Below are 13,022 nucleotides of genomic sequence, written 5' to 3'. Positions count from 1 at the left end.
AACTTCATCAAACTCCGGTTGAGGGGACAATTTGCATATTACCCTTTTATTATATAGGATGATTATGAAGCTACAGTTACTAAGATAATGTATTATTCACATGGGTAAAGAAAAATAGAGTACCATAACATGGAGCTACTTGATTTATGGGTACTTGTTATATAGCAGAGGTGGCACTAGAGATTAATGGAATATCTTCTAACAAAGATACAAAAAGCAAATGATTTGAAAATGTACTTCAAAGATAGGAACGTAAATAGAAAATAATATTTAAAATATGTTTCATTTAATCAGTCAGCTAGGAAACAAATTGAAATTGTAATTTTATACCACTCATGAACTCACATCTGTTCACGAATTCTAAAAGTATGAAAACACCAGGGATGTTCAAAGATGTGAAAGAACAATGCATTTACACAATTTTGGTGATGTAGTAAATTTTAAAAATTACTCATATTTTCTAGTAACATTGACAACAGGCCTATAAATTCTAAGGCCTATAAATTCCACTACTTAGTATCCCACTAAGCCTTTTTGCAGATATGCAGCTAATGACTATATTGTTCATAGCAGCATTATTTTTTTTGGTATTTATTTATTTTTATTTTTTATTGTTTAAAATATTACATCTATTAGTACATATATCTCCTTTTTTTTCGCCATTGACCTTCCCCCAGCCTCCCCTACCCCCTGTCGCATGCCCTCATCCCACCCCACCAGTGTCTTGTGTCCATTGGTGTGCTTATATGCATGCATACAAGTCCTTTGGTTGATCTAGTTCCCTCCCTCCCAACACACCCCAGCCTTCCCACTGTATTTTGACAGTCTGTTAGGTGCTTTACTGACTCTGTATCTATCTTTTTATTCATCAGGTTATAATGTTCTTTATTTTCCATAAATGAGTGAAATCATGTGGTATTTTTCTTTCATTGCCTAGCTTATTTCACTTAACATAATGCTCTCCAAGTCCACCTATGCTGCTGCAAATGGTAAGAATTCCTTCTTTTTTATAGCAGCATAGTATTCCATTGTGTAGATGTACCATAGTTTTCTAATCCACTTATCTGCTGATGGGCATTTAGGCTGTTTCCAAATTTTAGCTATTGTGAATTGTGCTGCTATGAACACAGGGGTGCATATATCCTTTCTGATTGGTGTTTCTAGTTTCTTGGGATATAATCCTAGAAGTGGGATTGCTGGGTCAAATGGGGGTTCCATTTTTAGTTTTTTGAGGAAAGTCCATACTGTTCTCCACAGTGGCTGCACCAGTCTGCATTCCCACCAGCAGTGCACGAGGGTTCCTTTTTCTCCTCATCCTCACCAGCACTTGTCGTTTGTTGATGGTTGCCATACTGACAGGTGTGAGATGGTACCGCATTGTCGTTTTGATTTGCATCTCTTGGATAATTAGTGACTTTGAGCATGTTTTCATATGTCTCTTGGCCTTCCTTCTGTCTTCTTTTGAAAAGATTCTATTTAGGTCCATTGCCCATTTTTTTTTATTGGATCATTTATCTTCCATTTTTAAGTTGTATAAGTTCCATGTAGATGTTGGAGATTAAACCTTTATCAGTGATAACATTTGCAAATATGTTCTTCCATACAGTGGGGTTTCTTGTTGTTTTGTTGATGGTTTCTTTTGCTCTGCAAAAGCTTTTTATTTTGATGTAGTCCCATTTGTTTATTTTCTCTTTAGTTTCCATTGCCCCAGGAGAGGTATCGGTGCAGAAATTGCTTTGGCATATGTCTGAGATTTCTCTGCCTGTGGATTCCTCTAGTATTTTTATGGTTTCCTGTCTTATGTTCAAGTCCTTAATCCATTTTGAATTAATTTTTGTGTATGGTGTAATTTGGTGGTCTAGTTTCATTTTTTTGCAGGTATCTGTCCAATTTCCCTAACACCATTTATTGAAGAGACTGTCTTGACTCCATTGTATGTTCATGCCTCCTTTGTCAAATATTAATTGAGCATAGTTGTTTGGGTCGATATCTGGATTCTCTATTCTATTCCATTGATCTATATATCTGTTCTTGTGCCAGTACGAGGCTGTTTTGAAAACAGTGGCTTTGTAGTACAGCTTGAAATCTGGTATTGAGATCCCATCTACTTTGTTCTTCTTTCTCAGGATTGATGTGGCTATTCGGGGTCTTTTTTCATTCCAGATGACTTTTTGGAGAGTTCTTTCTCGGTCTGTGAAATAGGCAGTTGGTATTTTAATGGAGAGTGCATTGAATCTATAGATTGCTTTGGGTAGTATAGACATTTTAATGATGTTGATTCTCCCAATCCATGAACATGGTATGTTCTTCCATCTGTTTACGTCTTCCTCTATTTCTTTATTCAGTGTACTGCAGTTTTCCGCATAAAGGTCTTTTACCTCCTTAGTTAAGTTAATTCCTAGGTATTTTAATTTTTTTGATGCTATGGTAAATGTGATTGCTTTTTCAGTCTCTCTTTCTGTAAGTTCACCATTGGTGTATAGAAATGCCATAGATTTCTTGGCGTCAATTTTGTATCCTGCTACATTGCCGAATTCATTTATTAAGTCTATTAGTTTTTTTTTTTTAATGTATTTTATTGATTTTTTACAGAGAGAAAAGAAGAGGAATAGATAGTCAGAAACATCGATGAGAGAGAAACATCGATCAGCTGCCTCTTGCACACCTCCTACTGGAGATGTGCCCGCAACCAAGTTACATGCCCTTGACCGGAATCGAACCTGGGACCTTTCAGTCCGCAGGCTGACGCTCTATCCACTGAGCCAAACCGGTTTTGGCAAGTCTATTAGTTTTTTGATGGAGTCTTTCGGGATTTTTATGTACAATATCATGTCATCTGCAAATAAGGACAGCTTTACTTCTTCTTTTCCAATTTGAATGCCTTTTATTTCTTCTTCTTGTCTAATTGTAATGGCTAATACTTCCAGTACTATGTCAAACAGGAGTGGTGAGAGTGGGCATCCCTATCTTTTTCCTGTTCTTAGGGGAAATGGTTTTAGTTTTTGCACATTAAGTATGATGTTAGCTGTGGGTTTATCGTATATGGCTTTTATTATGTTGAGATATGATCCTTCTATTCCACCTTGTTGAGAGTTTTTATCAAGAAAGGGTGTTGGATTTTGTCAAATGCTTTTTCTGCATCAATTGATATGACTGTGATTTTTATCTCTCAATTTGTTTATGTGATGCATCACGTTTATTGATTTGTGGATATTGTACCATCCTTGCATTCTTGGTATAAATCCTACTTGGTCTTGGTGTATGATCTTTCTGATATACTGCTGGATCCGACTTGCTAGAATTTTGTTGAGGATTTTGGCATCTGTGTTCATGAGGGATTTTGGCCTATAATTCTCTTTCATTGTTTTGTCTTTATCTGGTTTTGGTATTAGGGTGATGCTGGCTTAATAGAATGAGCTTGGAAGTGTTCCTTCCTCTTGAATTTTCTAGAATAGTCTGAGGAGGATAGGTTTTAGTTCTTCCTTGAATGTTTGGCAAAACTCCCCTGTGAAGCCGTCTGGCCCCGGACTTTTGTTTGCTGGAAGCTTTTTGATGACTGCTTCAATTTCTTCCATAGTTATTGGCCTATTGAGATGTTTAGAGTTTTGGAAGGTTATATTTTTCTAGGAAGATGTCCATTTTCTATAAGTTGTCCAGTTTGTTGGAATAGAATTATTCATAGTATTTTTTAACAATCCTTTGTATTTCTGTGGGGTCTATTGTTTTTTTTTTTCTTTTTAATATATTTTATTGATTTTTTACAGAGAGGAAGGGAGAGGGACAGAGAGTTAGAAACATCAATGAGAGAGAAACATCGATCAGCTGCCTCCTGCAACCTCCCACTGGGGATGTGCCCGCAACCAAGGTACGTGCCCTTGACCGGAATTGAACCTAGGACCCTTCAGTCCGCAGGCTGACGCTCTATCCACTGAGCCAAACTGGTTTCGGCTGTGGGGTCTATTGTTATTTCTTCTCTTTTGTTTCTGATTTTGTTTATTTGGGTCCTCTCTCTTTGCTTCTTGGTGAGCCTGGCTAGAGGTTCATCAATATTTTTGATCTTTTCAAAGAACCCTCTCTTGGTTTTGTTGATCTTTTGTATATATTTTTTTGGTCTCTATGTTGTTTATCTCCACTCTGATCTTTATTATTTCTTCCTTCTGCTTACACTGGGCTTTTCTTGTTGCTCTTTCTAACTCTTTGAGTTGTAGGGTTAGGTAATTTATTACCATTGTTTCTTGTTTTTTGGAGTCGGCTTGTAGAGCTATGAACTTCCCTCTCAGGACTGCTTTCGCTGTGTTCCATAGATTTTGGATTGTTGTATTTTCATTGTCGTTTGTTGCCATGATGTTTTTTATTTCTTCTTTGATATCTCTGATAACCCAGCCATTGTTTAATAGCATGCTCTTTAGTCTCCATGTGTTTAATTTTTTTGGATTGTTTTTATTGTAGTTGTTTTTCAGTTTTATGCCACTGTGATATGAGAAGATGCTTGATATGGTTTCTATCTTCTTGAATTTGAAGAGACTTTGCATATGACCCAACATATGGTCTATCTTTGAAAATGATCCATGTGCACTTGAGAAGAATGTATATTCTGTGGCATTGGGGTGGAATGTTCTGAAGATGTCAATTAATTCCATCTAGTCTATTGAGTCATTTAGGATTGGTGTTTCTTTGCTGATTATTTGTTTAGAGGATTTGTCCAATGGTGATAGTGGGGTATTAAATTCTCGTACTATGATTGTTTTGCTGTCAATCTCTCCCTTGTTATCCTCCAGTTTTTTGATGTACGTGGGTGCTCCTCTATTGGGTGCGTATATGTTTATCAGAGTTATATCTTCTTGTTGGATTGCTCCCTTTAGTATTATGAAGTAGCCTTCCTTATCTCTTGTTGTGTCCTTCACTTTGAGATCTAATTTGTCAGATATAAGTATTGCTACCCCAGCTTTTTTTTTCATTTCCATTTGCCTGAAAAACCTTTTTCTATCCCTTCACCATCAGTTTGTGTGCATCTTTTTTTCTGAGGTGTGTTTCTTGTAGACAGCAGATATATGGGTAGTGTTTTCTTATCCAATCCGTTACCTTATGTCTTTTGATTGGGGCATTTAATCCATTTACATTTAAAGTTATTATTGATAGGTGCTTATTTGTCACCATTTTTATTCTTTACCCCTGTGTTCCTTCTTTGATCCTATTTCTTTCTTTTTTTTTTTTTTTTTTTTACAGCAGACCCTTTAGCATTTCTTGCATTGTTGGCAATAAATTTCCTTAGTCCTTTTTGTCTGTGAAGCTCCTGATTTCACCTTCAATTTTGATTGATAGCCTTGCTGGGTACAGTATTCTTGGATTCAGACCCTTCCTTTGTATGATTTTGTATATTTCATTCCATTCCCTTCTGACCTGATGAGTTTCTGTTGAGAAATCAGTCACTAGTCTGATGGGGGTTCCTTCGAAGGTAACTTTCTGTCTCTCTCTGGTCGCTTTTAAGATTCTTACTTTTTCATTGGTGTTTGCCTGTTTAATTATAATGTGCCTTGGCATCAGTCTTTTGGGGTTCATTTTGCTTGGGACTCTGTGAGCTTCTTGGATTTGTGTGGGTTTTTTCTTCCCTATATCAGGGAAATTTTCTGTCATTATTTCTTCAAACAGGTTTTCTATTCCTTGCTCAGTTTCCTCTCCTTCTGGAACCCTTATTATGCGGATGTTGTTTTGTTTCATGTTGTCCCAATGTTCCCTTAGGCTCTCCTCCTGCTTTTTAATTTTTTTTTTTCTAGAAGCTGCTCAACTTGGGTATTTTTTCCTACCTTGTCTTCTAGCTCACTGATGCGGTCCTCTGCTTCTTCTAGCCTACTCTTGATACTTTCTGTTGAGTTCTTTACAGCAGCAATGTCATTTTTCACTTCTTCTTGGTTCTTCTTCATTTCCTCTTGGTTCTTACACATATTGTCAAATCTGTCTTCCATTCGTTTCAGCCACTTTATGACTATTTCTCTGAATTCTTTCTCTGTCAGGTTGCTTGCCTCCATTTCCTTACTTCCTTTTCTGGTGATGCCTGCTTTTCTTTCATATGCAGGGTATTTCTTTGTATCCCCATGGTCTCTCTTCTCCTGGTGTCTGGTTATGTAGTTCTCTCTCTCATGCATTCATTTAAAGGCACAAAATACAACACAACCAGGTACAATGCACAAGGTACTGAACAGAAATGTATTCACAATATTAATATCCCCCAAAAAAGGTGACCACCAGAGAAAAGCAAATTAGAGGATAGGAGAGAAAGAGGAAGAGAAAAAAAATAAAAAAAGGAGTGCAGAAATGAAATTGGGAAAAGGAAAAAAAAAGTAAGAGATAAAAGAAAGAGAATAAGAAATAAGAGGGGAACAAACTATACATATGGGGAGAAAACTCCAATAGAACAGCCACTAATCGGAACAAATGCCAGCAACAAGTACCTGGAGATGAATACAAACTATAAACAACAACTAATATCAATTGAGGAGAGAAAAAACAGAAGCAAACAACAAACAAAAACAAAACAAAACAAAAAAAAGTGTAAGCAAAAACAATCTCACAAACAAGCATAAAAAATCAATATGATCAACAATCAAGCAAACAATAACAAAAGGACAGAGAGAAAAACAATTTTTTGTATAGTGATGACAAGAAGAGAGAGGTGTGTATGGACTTGGAGCAGGGGATTGGAAATTAGATATATAAGTAGGTTGAAATTTTAACAGGGGGTAAAAAGAAAGAATAGGGAAAATCTAAAGCAGGAAAAGAGTAAGAGAAACAGGAGAACAAAAGAGGAAAAGTTAGGAAGAGAGTGATAGTGTAAAGGTAGAGTTGAGATAGAGTAAAATGATGCTAAAGGGAAGATGAAAATAGAATGTAGAACACTAATCCCAAAGTAAAATAAAGAGAAAATAAAATGACAATTTTTTTTAAAAAAAGGTAAAATAGTAGTAACAATAATACTTATTGAAAATAAAAATGTAATAATTAAAAAGGTAAAGTCAAGTCAGGAAAAAAAATAGTTTCTTAAGTAAAAGATGAAAAAAAATAAATAAATAAAAATAAAAATGTGCAGTAGTGAAGGCCATTCACTTCCTCTACTGTTCTGTTTGGCACGCCTGTTTCCTAGTCAGGACAGTATTGCAGTTCCCTGTGTTCCACTGCTCCTCAGTCTTGTAAGCCAGTCCTGATTTTTAAGCAGGCATTGTGTCTTAATTTCCTGTATTCCTTTATTTGTGTTTACACAAGAGTTAATTTGTGATTCAACTCCTAGGTGGCAGTGTTTCTGGATTGACCTCTAGGTCTATAGCTCTTCTCTAGCCAGTGCTTAGATCCTGCTTTCCCTGTGGCATTCAATACCAGTTTGTGGGAGACGGTTGCCCCAGAGCTGGTTCTCTGATGGTTATTCCCCGCTCTGATCCCCAGGTTCTAGAAAAACATCTTTCACCTGCAGTCTCTTAGGGTGCCCCCAATTGGGTCATCCTATGTATTGGGCTTAGTAATCAGAAGCAAGGATTTAAAGAGGAAAAAGAGCCAGTTTACGTGTGCATACTTTGGGGTTGCATGCAAGTCTGTGCAGTCTTTTTTCCCCCTTGGGTCAAGCAGCTGGCACACTTTTAAAATTTTTAGGTTGTCCTTTTGCATCAGATCAAAATGGGTTGCTTTTTAGAGTTCCCTTCTGTTAGCAGCTCTGTGGACCCCCTTCCACATTCACAGATCATGCCAGCCCCAACAGCCACAGATTTTTCTAGGCACAGACTTACCCGGATCCTCCAGCTCCTGCAGTGCATGTGTTTCTCTCTCCTGACGGGAGAAGAGACCTCACCTTATCCCAGGTGAAATCTGACTTTTCCATGGTGGAGTGTAGAGCTCCTCTGAATCTGTGTGTTTGCACCAATTGGGGATCAGTGTTCTGGGGTTTGCAGCTGTTTAGTGGGTGCCATTGTTTGTATATTTTCAGGCTTCTGATAACATCCATTTTCCCCTTCAAGATGGCGTAGTCTCCGCTTCTGAGCCAGTTGCTCAGGGAGGGAACCCAGAAGCAGTGTGGGCTGCCAGGTCAGGGGAGCCCCGTACAGCAGTCCCCCACAGTCTCCTGGAGTATAGCTGTCCTTCAACTCACCAACAAACACTCCCCGTGCAACCCTCAGCTGTTCCTTCTATCTGCACCGGGACAAGACTCAGGACATGTCTGTCTATTCCGCCACCATTTTTCCCCCCCAGCAGCATTATTTTTAATAGTAAAAAATTATAAACAGCTCAAATATCCATGACCATTTGATGCATGGATTTATTTATGTGTATTTTTTGCAACATAATGTTATAAAATAATAATGAATTATAGATACATTTTAAAATATATATTTCAATAAAACATGTCGCAGATGAATATATTTAGTCTTGATACATATGTTTATAAGACTTAAAACAATACATTTACATATATTATTTAAGTATGCAAATATTTGTGGTAAATCTATAAAGAAAAATAAGTGAATGACACACTTTTTAACAGTAATTACATCATTTTTTGAAATATAATTTTAACATAAATTTTTTTATTTTAATGTACAATTTGTAAGTATATTAAATGTATGCAATTGTGCAATCATTAACACAAACCAGTTTTAGAACTCTTACATCACTCCATAAAGAATCATTGGAATCTCCACAGTGAAACCATTCTCAGAACCACAGTCCAAGGAAACCAATGATATTTTATTATATATCTATAATATTGTCTTTTCTTGAAATTACGTATAAATTACATATAAATTGGGTCATACAATTTGTTTGATTTTCTACCTAGTTTCTGTCACTTAGTATGATATTTTTGAGATGCATCCATGCTATTGTGCTTATCAGTGGTCCATTACTTTTAGTGCTGTGTTGTATTCCATTTGAATAGGAGATGAATTGGCTCTACAGATCAATTTTGAGATAATAACAACCTTAACAATATTGAGGCTTCAAATTCATGAATATGATTTATCTCTCTATTTGTTTTGGTCTTTTTTTCTCTCAGCAAAGTTTCTTGGACTATATTGTAGAGATCTTGTATGCCATTTGTTAAATTTTGCTATATATTTTTGTGATACTATTTTTTAAGTGAGTTAATTTTTCATTTCAATTTGATTGTTTACTATTATATTTATATACAACAGGTTTTTACATATTTATTTTATACTAGAGGCCCGGTGCACAAAATTCGTGCATGTGAGGGGGGGGGTTGTCCGTGATCCCAGCCTGCACCCTCTCCAATCTGGGACCCCTCTCACAATCCAGGACTGCTGGCTCCCAACTGCTCACCTGCCTAGCTTCCTGATTGCCCCTGACCCCTTCTGCCTGCCAGTCTGATCACCCCCTAAGCACTCCCCTGCTAGCCTGATTGATGGATAAGTGCTCTCCTGCTGGCCCAATTGCCCCTAACTGCCCTCTCTGCTGGCCTGGTTCCTCCCTAACTGCCCTCCCTTGCAGGCCTGGTCCCCCCAACTACCCTCCCCTGTAAGCCTGGTTATCCCCAAATTCCCTCCTCTGCAGGCCTGGTTGCCCCCAACTGCCGTCCCCTGCAGGATTGGTCTCCCCCAACTGCCCTCCCCTGCAGGCCTGGTCCCTCCCAACTGCCCTCCCCTGCTGGCCTGATCGCCCACAACTGCCCTCCCCTGCTGGCCTGATCGCCCACAACTGCCCTTCCCTACAGGCCATCTTGTGGCAGCCATCTTGTATTCACATGGGGGCAGCCATCTTGTGTGTTGGAGTGACAGCCAATTTGCATATTACTCTTTTATTAGATAGGATTAGGTGATCTTGCTTGACTCACTTATTAGTTCTAATAATTTTTTATAGTTTCTTTAAAATATTTCCAGTACAAGATTGCATTATTTGGGACTAAGGCAGATTTTACTTCCAATATTTATGCTTTTAATTTATTTTTTTCTTGAATTATATGCTAACTAGATAGTTTAGTATAATGTAGAACAGGAATGGTGAAATAAGAAACCCTAACCTTCTTTTCCATCTTAAGGGGAAAGTATTCAGTCTTTCACCATTAAATATGATGTTAGCTTTAGTCTTTTTGTAGGTGCCCTGTCTAAGATTAAGTTTTTTGAGAATTTTTATCTTGAATAGAAATTATATTTTGTCAAATGGTCTAAATGTATTTGTATAATTACATGATTTACTAGAGGCCTGGTGCACAAAATTCGTGCCCTCGGGGGGTGTCCCTCAGCCCAGCCTACACCCTCTCCAATCTGGGACCCCTCAGGGGATGTCTGACTGGCATTCGGACATCTCTCTCACAATCCGGGACAGCTGTCTCCTTACCGCTCACCTGTCTGCATGTCTGCTTGCCCCTAACTGCTTCTGCCTGCCAGCCTGATAACCCTTAACTTCTCCCCTGCTGGCCTGATTAACACCTAACTTTTCCTCTGCTGGCCCAATCACCCCCAACTGCCTTCCCCTGCCAGCCCGGTCGCCCCCAACTGCCCTCCCCTGCCAGCCTGATCTTGCCCCCAGTGGCCCTCCCCTGCTGGCCTGATCTTGCCCCTAACTGCCCTCACTGCAGACCTGATCTTGCCCCCAGCTGCCCTCTTCCATTGACCAATTTGGTTCTCATTGGTTGGTTTCTATGCCAGTCAGTGTCAAAAGCTCTGCCTCCTAGACAGCCATTGGCTCCTCGCAATTCACCCAGATTTGGTTCTGATTAGCCGGTTTCTATGCCAGTCAGTATCAAAAACTCAGCCTCCTAGGCAGCCATTGGCTCCTTGTAATTCACCCAGATTTTGTTCTGATTGGTCAATTTCTATGCTGTTCAGCATCTCCAGGCCTATATCCAGGCCTGATTAAAGAGGCGGGGCTGATTAGCCGCTCCCCAGGCTGCTGGTGAGTGGCTGAACTGCTGACCTCTGAGAGAAAGAGATAGGCTTAGCTCAGCTGGTGAGGTGGGGAGAGAGAAGCAGGGTATGATCACCCTGATTATCTATCTGGGCCTTGCCAGCAGCTGCTGCCACTGCTAATCAGCCCCGCCTCTCTCTCTCTCCCCGAGAGGTCAGCAGTTCAGTGCTCTCACCTGCTGCGCACGCAGCCCGGCGGACAGTTGAGCCTTCTGGTCATTGTGGATGTGACAGACCCAGGGTTTTTATATATTAGGATTCTCTATAAATGGCACATTATATTTAGGCTTACTTTTGATGCTCTACGCTCTATTATTATTCAAAGATTTCTGTGATCTTTTCTGTAAAATGTTTATTATCACTTCCAGAACATGATTGGAATTGATTATCATTTTATGGAAATCTATTCTTTCCAAATTCATTGAATAATCAAGGAATCAGTGAAGACTACATTCACCATCCCTGATTGTTTTATTTTTATAACAAATTGTACATTTATACTTGAGTGTAAAATATGTTTATACATAATATTAAATTATATCTATTGCTTTCCTGCAATAAATGTCACCATTTTTTCTTCCAATCCTAATAACATGCAAGGGGGAAAATGTGGTTTAATATATAGTATGAATTTCAGTAATATTTTTATCCATTTGCTGTCACTTTTAATGGGCACAGCAATGTTACTAAATCCCAGAATTTCATCTTTAATTATAAAACTTGTTATAAAGACTTTTCCTATGTATGTAAACACAAAAACAAAATATAACAAGGTACCAATTGAGAGATGGGGTGGGAAAGCAGTTGTATTCTGTATTACAATAAGAATTCCATTGAGGAAAATAAGTATTTAAATAAGTATATAAATAAAACATTTGGACTAAAAATAAAGAAATAAAAGAGTAAAAATTACACATTATATTAATTGAATTTTTGATATTAGCCTTATCTTGTATCCTTGTATTCCACTTGGTTAGAGTATATTATTTTTATATATTGTAGACCCTTCTGTGAATCTTTTGATGGATGTTGGTTTGTGGTTTCCTTTTCTTATGCACTAAATTTCTGGCTTTGTTGTCAGAGTAATACTGACCTTCGATTGTGCATTAATGTTTTTATTTAATTTTTAAAATTAACTATAATAAAAAATGAACCATGGTGAGAAAAGGTACTTTTAAGCAAACAGGTTAACTAAATAAGCTTTGATTCATTTAAAAGCAGAAATGGGATGACTACTTTTAATGGGATATTACAAAAACAAAGTAATTAAATTAAAAGAAACAGGACTGGAAAATAACAATATGGACCAATAAATGGAGATACATGGGATTAAAACACTCTAAGGTTTTGCTTCCTGCTTGCCAGCATTTTCTCAGCAGGCCCTTTCACTGCAAAGTGATTCTCTAGCTTCTGCATGAACAGCCTCTACAGTGTCCTGCCTGCCCAACAGTATTCAGTGGCCAGCTTATTCAGTGACTTCTGCTGTCACCCTAATTTGGGTGGCTTAATGGTTTCCTAGGGTTGCCATAACAAAAGATCATAAATTAGTAAAAGAGATTTCACAGTTCTGGAGGCTGGAAGTCAGCAGGCCATACTCCCTCTGAAATCTACATGGTCAACTCTTTCCTTGACTTTTCTAGCTTCTCATGTTGTCTGGCAATTTATTGCATTCTTTGGCCTTAATGCATCACTCCAATCTCTGCCTTCATTGTCACATGGCCATCCTCTTCATGTATGTCCTGTTCTTCATATGCCATTCTTCTTTTTTCTGTCTCTCCCCTGTTCTCATAAGGACCCCAATCTTATTAAATTAAGGGCTCACCCTTCTCAGTATGGCCTCATTAACTAATTACATCTGCAATTTATATCTACTATTTCCAAATAAGTTCATATTCACAGGATTTGAGTGTTAGGTCATTAATATATCCTTTTGGAAAACACAATTCAATTCATAACAAATGGTTCTTTCAGTGAAACACTCCCCAAAATGACTTTCTCTGGTACCCTCAAGGGAAGATTTCTGACAAATTTTAGAAGATCAATTTATAGCAAATTTCATCAGTGTGGCACCACACTGACTTCTCTGCCTTTTGCTGAAAATCAGGTCCTCTCCAATGAAAT

The sequence above is a fragment of the Plecotus auritus genome (assembly GCF_963455305.1).
Source record: "Plecotus auritus genome assembly, chromosome: 2".
Classification (NCBI taxonomy): domain Eukaryota; kingdom Metazoa; phylum Chordata; class Mammalia; order Chiroptera; family Vespertilionidae; genus Plecotus; species Plecotus auritus.
This window is presented reverse-complemented; position numbering follows the sequence as displayed.